General features: G+C 36.7%; 4 non-coding genes across 4 annotated transcripts; all 4 read left to right on the top strand.

The window, feature by feature from the left end:
• Nucleotides 1–1,256: 1,256 nt before the first annotated feature.
• On the top strand, nucleotides 1,257–1,329 carry TRNAK-UUU (transfer RNA lysine (anticodon UUU)). The gene has a single exon. It is a non-coding gene; the product is annotated as a tRNA-Lys (tRNA).
• A 1,280-nt stretch (nucleotides 1,330–2,609) lies between these two features.
• TRNAK-UUU (transfer RNA lysine (anticodon UUU)) lies at nucleotides 2,610–2,682 on the top strand. Its single transcript has one exon. It is a non-coding gene; the product is annotated as a tRNA-Lys (tRNA).
• A 1,614-nt stretch (nucleotides 2,683–4,296) lies between these two features.
• TRNAK-UUU (transfer RNA lysine (anticodon UUU)) lies at nucleotides 4,297–4,369 on the top strand. Its single transcript has one exon. It is a non-coding gene; the product is annotated as a tRNA-Lys (tRNA).
• Nucleotides 4,370–10,367: 5,998 nt separating this feature from the next.
• TRNAK-UUU (transfer RNA lysine (anticodon UUU)) lies at nucleotides 10,368–10,440 on the top strand. Its single transcript has one exon. It is a non-coding gene; the product is annotated as a tRNA-Lys (tRNA).
• The last annotated feature ends 408 nt before the right edge of the window (nucleotides 10,441–10,848 follow it).

A 10,848-nucleotide genomic window follows, 5' to 3' on the forward strand; every position in this document is an offset into this window, starting at 1 on the left:
TTTGTGAAATGGAACATAGTGCAGAGAGGGAAAATCACAAACTGTTTAAGAATCTACACCTTCAACCAAGAGGCAAATTAAATGTATTTCATCAATAGACACTAAATGTCAAGCTATTCAGATCATACTTTTAGTGATAGAGAGATTTTCCTACTTTAGTAATTGCACAGTAGTTTTCACCATTTGAATTTACTTGTTTTTAGTATTACGAACTTTCTGTAGGTTTACGACTGACTCCAGAAGAGCCTGGAGTCGGTAAAACATCAGAACTTTAATCTGAGGGTCCAGGTTTCAAGTCCCTGTTCGGGCGAGTGTCTTTTAAGCAATGTGTCATTTTTGTGAAATGGATCATAGTGCAGAGTGGGAAAATCACAAACTGTTTAAAAATGTACACCTTCAACCAAGAGACAAATTAAATGTATTTCATCAAGAGACACTAAATGTCAAGCTTTTCAGTTCATACTTTTAGTGATAGAGAGATTTTCCAACTTTAGTAATTGCACAGTAGTTGTCACCATTTGAATTTACTTGTTTTTAGTATAACGACGTTTCTGTAGGTTTGCAACAGACTCCAGAATAGCCTGGAGTCGGTAAAACATCAGAACTTTAATCTGAGGGTCCAGGGTTCAAGTCCCTTTTCGGGTGAGTGTCTTTTAAGCAATGTGTAGTTTTTGTGAAATGGAACATAGTGCAGAGAGGGAAAATCACAAACTGTTTAAGAATCTACACCTTCAACCAAGAGGCAAATTAAATGTATTTCATCAATAGACACTAAATGTCAAGCTATTCAGATCATACTTTTAGTGATAGAGAGATTTTCCTACTTTAGTAATTGCACAGTAGTTGTCACCATTTGAATTTACTTGGTTTTAGTTTTACGAACTTACTATAGGTTTGCGACAGACTCCAGAAGAGCCTGGAGTCGGTAAAACATCAGAACTTTAATCTGAGGGTCCAGGTTTCAAGTCCCTGTTCGGGCGAGTGTCTTTTAAGCAATATGTCATTTTTGTGAAATGGATCATAGTGCAGAGTGGGAAAATCACAAACTGTTTAAGAATGTACACCTTCAACCAAGAGACAAATTAAATGTATTTCATCAAGAGACACTAAATGTCAAGATTTTCAGTTCATACTTTTAGTGATAGAGAGATTTTCCAACTTTAGTAATTGCACAGTAACTAGTAGTTGTCATCATTTGAAATAACTTGTTTTTTGTATTACGAACTTTCTGCATTTATGCAACCTATCACAGAAGTGCCTGGATAGCTCAGTCGGTAGAGCATCAGACTTTTAATCTGAGGGTCCTGGGTTCAAGTCCCTGTTCGGGCGAGTGTCTTTTAAGCAATGTGTCATTTTGTGAAATGGAACATAGTGCAGAGTGGGAAAATCACAAACTGTTTAAGAATCTACACCTTCAACCAAGAGGCAAATTAAATGTATTTCATCAATAGACACTAAATGTCAAGCTTTTCAGATCATACTTTTAGTGATAGAGAGATTTTCCTACTTTAGTAATTGCACAGTAGTTGTCACCATTTTAATTGACTTGTTTTTAGTATTACGAACTTTCTGTAGGTTTGCGACAGACTACAGAAAAGCCTGGAGTCGGTAAAACATCAGAACTTTAATCTGAGGGACCAGGGTTCAAGTCCCTGTTCAGGCGAGTGTCTTTTAAGCAATGTGTCGTTTTTGTGAAATGGAACATAGTGCAGAGTGGGAAAATCACAAACTGTTTAAGAATCTACACCTTCAACCAAGAGGCAAATCAAATGTATTTCATCAATAGACACTAAATGTCAAGCTATTCAGATCATACTTTTAGTGATAGAGAGATTTTCCTACTTTAGTAATTGCACAGTAGTTGTCACCATTTGAATTTACTTGTTTTTAGTATTACAAACTTTCTGTAGGTTTGCGACTGACTCCAGAAGAGCCTGGAGTCGGTAAAACATCAGAACTTTAATCTGAGGGTCCAGGTTTCAAGTCCCTGTTCGGGCGAGTGTCTTTTAAGCAATGTGTCATTTTTGTGAAATGGAACATAGTGCAGAGTGGGAAAATCACAAACTGTTTAAGAATGTACACCTTCAACCAAGAGGCAAATTAAATGTAATTCATCATTAGACACTAAATGTCAAGCTATTCAGATCATACTTTTAGTGATAGAGAGATTTTCCTACTTTAGTAATTGCACAGTAGTTGTCACCATTTGAATTTACTTGGTTTTAGTTTTACGAACTTTCTATAGGTTTGCGACAGACTCCAGAAGAGCCTGGAGTCGGTAAAACATCAGAACTTTAATCTGAGGGTCCAGGTTTCAAGTCCCTGTTCGGGCGAGTGTCTTTTAAGCAATGTGTCATTTTTGTGAAATGGATCATAGTGCAGAGTGGGAAAATCACAAACTGTTTAAGAATGTACACCTTCAACCAAGAGACAAATTAAATGTATTTCATCAAGAGACACTAAATGTCAAGCTTTTCAGTTCATACTTTTAGTGATAGAGAGATTTTCCAACTTTAGTAATTGCACAGTAACTAGTAGTTGTCATCATTTGAAATAACTTGTTTTTTGTATTACGAACTTTCTGCATTTTTGCAACCTATCACAGAAGTGCCTGGATAGCTCAGTCGGTAGAGCATCAGACTTTTAATCTGAGGGTCCTGGGTTCAAGTCCCTGTTTGGGCGAGTGTCTTTTAAGCAATGTGTCATTTTGTGAAATGGAACATAGTGCAGAGTGAGAAAATCACAAACTGTTTAAGAATCTACACCTTCAACCAAGAGGCAAATTAAATGTATTTCATCAATAGACACTAAATGTCAAGCTTTTCAGATCATACTTTTAGTGATAGAGAGATTTTCCTACTTTAGTAATTGCACAGTAGTTGTCACCATTTTAATTGACTTGTTTTTAGTATTACGAACTTTCTGTAGGTTTGCGACAGACTACAGAAAAGCCTGGAGTCGGTAAAACATCAGAACTTTAATCTGAGGGTCCTGGGTTCAAGTCCCTGTTCGGGCGAGTGTCTTTTAAGCAATGTGTCATTTTGTGAAATGGAACATAGTGCAGAGTGGGAAAATCACAAACTGTTTAAGAATCTACACCTTCAACCAAGAGGCAAATTAAATGTATTTCATCAATAGACACTAAATGTCAAGCTTTTCAGATCATACTTTTAGTGATAGAGAGATTTTCCTACTTTAGTAATTGCACAGTAGTTGTCACCATTTTAATTGACTTGTTTTTAGTATTACGAACTTTCTGTAGGTTTGCGACAGACTACAGAAAAGCCTGGAGTCGGTAAAACATCAGAACTTTAATCTGAGGGACCAGGGTTCAAGTCCCTGTTCAGGCGAGTGTCTTTTAAGCAATGTGTCGTTTTTGTGAAATGGAACATAGTGCAGAGTGGGAAAATCACAAACTGTTTAAGAATCTACACCTTCAACCAAGAGGCAAATCAAATGTATTTCATCAATAGACACTAAATGTCAAGCTATTCAGATCATACTTTTAGTGATAGAGAGATTTTCCTACTTTAGTAATTGCACAGTAGTTGTCACCATTTGAATTTACTTGTTTTTAGTATTACAAACTTTCTGTAGGTTTGCGACTGACTCCAGAAGAGCCTGGAGTCGGTAAAACATCAGAACTTTAATCTGAGGGTCCAGGTTTCAAGTCCCTGTTCGGGCGAGTGTCTTTTAAGCAATGTGTCATTTTTGTGAAATGGAACATAGTGCAGAGTGGGAAAATCACAAACTGTTTAAGAATGTACACCTTCAACCAAGAGGCAAATTAAATGTAATTCATCATTAGACACTAAATGTCAAGCTATTCAGATCATACTTTTAGTGATAGAGAGATTTTCCTACTTTAGTAATTGCACAGTAGTTGTCACCATTTGAATTTACTTGGTTTTAGTTTTACGAACTTTCTATAGGTTTGCGACAGACTCCAGAAGAGCCTGGAGTCGGTAAAACATCAGAACTTTAATCTGAGGGTCCAGGTTTCAAGTCCCTGTTCGGGCGAGTGTCTTTTAAGCAATGTGTCATTTTTGTGAAATGGATCATAGTGCAGAGTGGGAAAATCACAAACTGTTTAAGAATGTACACCTTCAACCAAGAGACAAATTAAATGTATTTCATCAAGAGACACTAAATGTCAAGCTTTTCAGTTCATACTTTTAGTGATAGAGAGATTTTCCAACTTTAGTAATTGCACAGTAACTAGTAGTTGTCATCATTTGAAATAACTTGTTTTTTGTATTACGAACTTTCTGCATTTTTGCAACCTATCACAGAAGTGCCTGGATAGCTCAGTCGGTAGAGCATCAGACTTTTAATCTGAGGGTCCTGGGTTCAAGTCCCTGTTTGGGCGAGTGTCTTTTAAGCAATGTGTCATTTTGTGAAATGGAACATAGTGCAGAGTGGGAAAATCACAAACTGTTTAAGAATCTACACCTTCAACCAAGAGGCAAATTAAATGTATTTCATCAATAGACACTAAATGTCAAGCTTTTCAGATCATACTTTTAGTGATAGAGAGATTTTCCTACTTTAGTAATTGCACAGTAGTTGTCACCATTTTAATTGACTTGTTTTTAGTATTACGAACTTTCTGTAGGTTTGCGACAGACTACAGAAAAGCCTGGAGTCGGTAAAACATCAGAACTTTAATCTGAGGGACCAGGGTTCAAGTCACTGTTCAGGCGAGTGTCTTTTAAGCAATGTGTCGTTTTTGTGAAATGGAACATAGTGCAGAGTGGGAAAATCACAATCTGTTTAAGAATCTACACCTTCAACCAAGAGGCAAATTAAATGTATTTCATCAATAGACACTAAATGTCAAGCTATTCAGATCATACTTTTAGTGATAGAGAGATTTTCCTACTTTAGTAATTGCACAGTAGTTGTCACCATTTGAATTTACTTGTTTTTAGTATTACGAACTTTCTGTAGGTTTGCGACTGACTCCAGAAGAGCCTGGAGTCGGTAAAACATCAGAACTTTAATCTGAGGGTCCAGGTTTCAAGTCCCTGTTCGGGCGAGTGTCTTTTAAGCAATGTGTCATTTTTGTGAAATGGAACATAGTGCAGAGTGGGAAAATCACAAACTGTTTAAGAATGTACACCTTCAACCAAGAGGCAAATTAAATGTATTTCATCAAGAGACACTAAATGTCAAGCTTTTCAGTTCATACTTTTAGTGATAGAGAGATTTTCCTACTTTAGTAATTGCACAGTAGTTGTCACCATTTGAATTTACTTGTTTTTAGTATTACGAACTTTCTATAGGTTTGCGACAGACTCCAGAAGTGCCTGGAGTCGGTAAAACATCAGAACTTTAATCTGAGGGTCCAGGGTTCAAGTCCCTGTTCAGGCGAGTGTCTTTTAAGCAATGTGTCGTTTTTGTGAAATTGAACATAGTGCAGAGTGGGAAAATCACAAACTGTTTAAGAATGTACACCTTCAACCAAGAGGCAAATTAAATGTATTTCATCAAGAGACACTAAATGTCAAGCTTTTCAGTTCATACTTTTAGTGATAGAGAGATTTTCCTACTTTAGTAATTGCACAGTAACTAGTAGTTGTCATCATTTGAAATGACTTGTTTCTTGTATTACGAAGTTTCTGTAGGTTTGCGACAGACTCCAGAATAGCCTGGAGTCGGTAAACATCAGAACTTTAATCTGAGGGTCCAGGGTCCAAGTCCCTGTTCGGGTGAGTGTCTTTTAAGCAATGTGTAGTTTTTGTGAAATGGAACATAGTGCAGAGAGGGAAAATCACAAACTGTTTAAGAATCTACACCTTCAACCAAGAGGCAAATTAAATGTATTTCATCAATAGACACTAAATGTCAAGCTTTTCAGATCATACTTTTAGTTAGAGAGATTTTCCTTCTTTAGTAATTGCACAGTAGTTGTCACCATTTGAATTTACTTGTTTTTAGTATTACGAACTTTCTGTAGGTTTGCGACAGACTACAGAAAAGCCTGGAGTCGGTAAAACATCAGAACTTTAATCTGAGGGTCCTGGGTTCAAGTCCCTGTTCGGGCGAGTGTCTTTTAAGCAATGTGTCATTTTGTGAAATGGAACATAGTGCAGAGTGGGAAAATCACAAACTGTTTAAGAATCTACACCTTCAACCAAGAGGCAAATTAAATGTATTTCATCAATAGACACTAAATGTCAAGCTTTTCAGATCATACTTTTAGTGATAGAGAGATTTTCCTACTTTAGTAATTGCACAGTAGTTGTCACCATTTTAATTGACTTGTTTTTAGTATTACGAACTTTCTGTAGGTTTGCGACAGACTACAGAAAAGCCTGGAGTCGGTAAAACATCAGAACTTTAATCTGAGGGACCAGGGTTCAAGTCCCTGTTCAGGCGAGTGTCTTTTAAGCAATGTGTCGTTTTTGTGAAATGGAACATAGTGCAGAGTGGGAAAATCACAAACTGTTTAAGAATCTACACCTTCAACCAAGAGGCAAATCAAATGTATTTCATCAATAGACACTAAATGTCAAGCTATTCAGATCATACTTTTAGTGATAGAGAGATTTTCCTACTTTAGTAATTGCACAGTAGTTGTCACCATTTGAATTTACTTGTTTTTAGTATTACAAACTTTCTGTAGGTTTGCGACTGACTCCAGAAGAGCCTGGAGTCGGTAAAACATCAGAACTTTAATCTGAGGGTCCAGGTTTCAAGTCCCTGTTCGGGCGAGTGTCTTTTAAGCAATGTGTCATTTTTGTGAAATGGAACATAGTGCAGAGTGGGAAAATCACAAACTGTTTAAGAATGTACACCTTCAACCAAGAGGCAAATTAAATGTAATTCATCATTAGACACTAAATGTCAAGCTATTCAGATCATACTTTTAGTGATAGAGAGATTTTCCTACTTTAGTAATTGCACAGTAGTTGTCACCATTTGAATTTACTTGGTTTTAGTTTTACAAACTTTCTATAGGTTTGCGACAGACTCCAGAAGAGCCTGGAGTCGGTAAAACATCAGAACTTTAATCTGAGGGTCCAGGTTTCAAGTCCCTGTTCGGGCGAGTGTCTTTTAAGCAATGTGTCATTTTTGTGAAATGGATCATAGTGCAGAGTGGGAAAATCACAAACTGTTTAAGAATGTACACCTTCAACCAAGAGACAAATTAAATGTATTTCATCAAGAGACACTAAATGTCAAGCTTTTCAGTTCATACTTTTAGTGATAGAGAGATTTTCCAACTTTAGTAATTGCACAGTAACTAGTAGTTGTCATCATTTGAAATAACTTGTTTTTTGTATTACGAACTTTCTGCATTTTTGCAACCTATCACAGAAGTGCCTGGATAGCTCAGTCGGTAGAGCATCAGACTTTTAATCTGAGGGTCCTGGGTTCAAGTCCCTGTTTGGGTGAGTGTCTTTTAAGCAATGTGTCATTTTGTGAAATGGAACATAGTGCAGAGTGAGACAATCACAAACTGTTTAAGAATCTACACCTTCAACCAAGAGGCAAATTAAATGTATTTCATCAATAGACACTAAATGTCAAGCTTTTCAGATCATACTTTTAGTGATAGAGAGATTTTCCTACTTTAGTAATTGCACAGTAGTTGTCACCATTTTAATTGACTTGTTTTTAGTATTACGAACTTTCTGTAGGTTTGCGACAGACTACAGAAAAGCCTGGAGTCGGTAAAACATCAGAACTTTAATCTGAGGGTCCTGGGTTCAAGTCCCTGTTCGGGCGAGTGTCTTTTAAGCAATGTGTCATTTTGTGAAATGGAACATAGTGCAGAGTGGGAAAATCACAAACTGTTTAAGAATCTACACCTTCAACCAAGAGGCAAATTAAATGTATTTCATCAATAGACACTAAATGTCAAGCTTTTCAGATCATACTTTTAGTGATAGAGAGATATTCCTACTTTAGTAATTGCACAGTAGTTGTCACCATTTTAATTGACTTGTTTTTAGTATTACGAACTTTCTGTAGGTTTGCGACAGACTACAGAAAAGCCTGGAGTCGGTAAAACATCAGAACTTTAATCTGAGGGACCCGGGTTCAAGTCCCTGTTCAGGCGAGTGTCTTTTAAGCAATGTGTCGTTTTTGTGAAATGGAACATAGTGCAGAGTGGGAAAATCACAAACTGTTTAAGAATCTACACCTTCAACCAAGAGGCAAATTAAATGTATTTCATCAATAGACACTAAATGTCAAGCTATTCAGATCATACTTTTAGTGATAGAGAGATTTTCCTACTTTAGTAATTGCACAGTAGTTGTCACCATTTGAATTTACTTGTTTTTAGTATTACGAACTTTCTGTAGGTTTGCGACTGACTCCAGAAGAGCCTGGAGTCGGTAAAACATCAGAACTTTAATCTGAGGGTCCAGGTTTCAAGTTCCTGTTCGGGCGAGTGTCTTTTAAGCAATGTGTCATTTTTGTGAAATGGAACATAGTGCAGAGGGGGAAAATCACAAACTGTTTAAGAATGTACACCTTCAACCAAGAGGCAAATTAAATGTATTTCATCATTAGACACTAAATGTCAAGCTATTCAGATCATACTTTTAGTGATAGAGAGATTTTCCTACTTTAGTAATTGCACAGTAGTTGTCACCATTTGAATTTACTTGGTTTTAGTTTTACGAACTTTCTATAGGTTTGCGACAGACTCCAGAAGAGCCTGGAGTCGGTAAAACATCAGAACTTTAATCTGAGGGTCCAGGTTTCAAGTCCCTGTTCGGGCGAGTGTCTTTTAAGCAATGTGTCATTTTTGTGAAATGGATCATAGTGCAGAGTGGGAAAATCACAAACTGTTTAAGAATGTACACCTTCAACCAAGAGACAAATTAAATGTATTTCATCAAGAGACACTAAATGTCAAGCTTTTCAGTTCATACTTTTAGTGATAGAGAGATTTTCCAACTTTAGTAATTGCACAGTAACTAGTAGTTGTCATCATTTGAAATAACTTCTTTTTTGTATTACGAACTTTCTGCATTTTTGCAACCTTTCACAGAAGTGCCTGGATAACTCAGTCGGTAGAGCATCAGACTTTTAATCTGAGGGTCCTGGGTTCAAGTCCCTGTTCGGGCGAGTGTCTTTTAAGCAATGTGTCATTTTGTGAAATGGAACATAGTGCAGAGTGAGAAAATCACAAACTGTTTAAGAATCTACACCTTCAACCAAGAGGCAAATTAAATGTATTTCATCAATAGACACTAAATGTCAAGCTTTTCAGATCATACTTTTAGTGATAGAGAGATTTTCCTACTTTAGTAATTGCACAGTAGTTGTCACCATTTTAATTGACTTGTTTTTAGTATTACGAACTTTCTGTAGGTTTGCGACAGACTACAGAAAAGCCTGGAGTCGGTAAAACATCAGAACTTTAATCTGAGGGACCAGGGTTCAAGTCCCTGTTCAGGCGAGTGTCTTTTAAGCAATGTGTCGTTTTTGTGAAATGGAACATAGTGCAGAGTGGGAAAATCACAAACTGTTTAAGAATGTACACCTTCAACCAAGAGGCAAATTAAATGTATTTCATCAATAGACACTAAATGTCAAGCTATTCAGATCATACTTTTAGTGATAGAGAGATTTTCCTACTTTAGTAATTGCACAGTAGTTGTCACCATTTGAATTTACTTGTTTTTAGTATAACGAAGTTTCTGTAGGTTTGCGACAGACTCCAGAATAGCCTGGAGTCGGTAAAACATCAGAACTTTAATCTGAGGGTCCAGGGTCCAAGTCCCTGTTCGGGTGAGTGTCTTTTAAGCAATGTGTAGTTTTTGTGAAATGGAACATAGTGCAGAGAGGGAAAATCACAAACTGTTTAAGAATCTACACCTTCAACCAAGAGGCAAATTAAATGTATTTCATCAATAGACACTAAATGTCAAGCTATTCAGATCATACTTTTAGTGATAGAGAGATTTTCCTACTTTAGTAATTGCACAGTAGTTTTCACCATTTGAATTTACTTGTTTTTAGTATTACGAACTTTCTGTAGGTTTACGACTGACTCCAGAAGAGCCTGGAGTCGGTAAAACATCAGAACTTTAATCTGAGGGTCCAGGTTTCAAGTCCCTGTTCGGGCGAGTGTCTTTTAAGCAATGTGTCATTTTTGTGAAATGGATCATAGTGCAGAGTGGGAAAATCACAAACTGTTTAAGAATGTACACCTTCAACCAAGAGACAAATTAAATGTATTTCATCAAGAGACACTAAATGTCAAGCTTTTCAGTTCATACTTTTAGTGATAGAGAGATTTTCCAACTTTAGTAATTGCACAGTAACTAGTAGTTGTCATCATTTGAAATAACTTGTTTTTTGTATTACGAACTTTCTGCATTTTTGCGACCTATCACAGAAGTGCTTGGATAGCTCAGTCGGTAGAGCATCAGACTTTTAATCTGAGGGTCCTGGGTTCAAGTCCCTGTTCGGGCGAGTGTCTTTTAAGCAATGTGTCATTTTGTGAAATGGAACATAGTGCAGAGTGGGAAAATCACAAACTGTTTAAGAATCAAGAGGCAAATTAAATGTATTTCATCAATAGACACTAAATGTCGAGCTTTTCAGATCATACTTTTAGTGATAGAGAGATTTTCCTACTTTAGTAATTGCACAGTAGTTGTCACCATTTGAATTGACTTGTTTTTAGTATTACGAACTTTCTGTACATTTGCGACAGACTACAGAAAAGCCTGGAGTCGGTAAAACATCAGAACTTTAATCTGAGGGTCCGGGGTTAAAGTCCCTGTTCAGGCGAGTGTCTTTTAAGCAATGTGTCGTTTTTGTGAAATGGAACATAGTGCAGAGTGGGAAAATCACAAACTGTTTAAGAATCTACACCTT

This window comes from Taudactylus pleione, unplaced genomic scaffold (genome assembly GCF_031769625.1).
Source record: "Taudactylus pleione unplaced genomic scaffold, aTauple2 ptg000454l, whole genome shotgun sequence".
Lineage (NCBI taxonomy): Eukaryota > Metazoa > Chordata > Amphibia > Anura > Myobatrachidae > Taudactylus > Taudactylus pleione.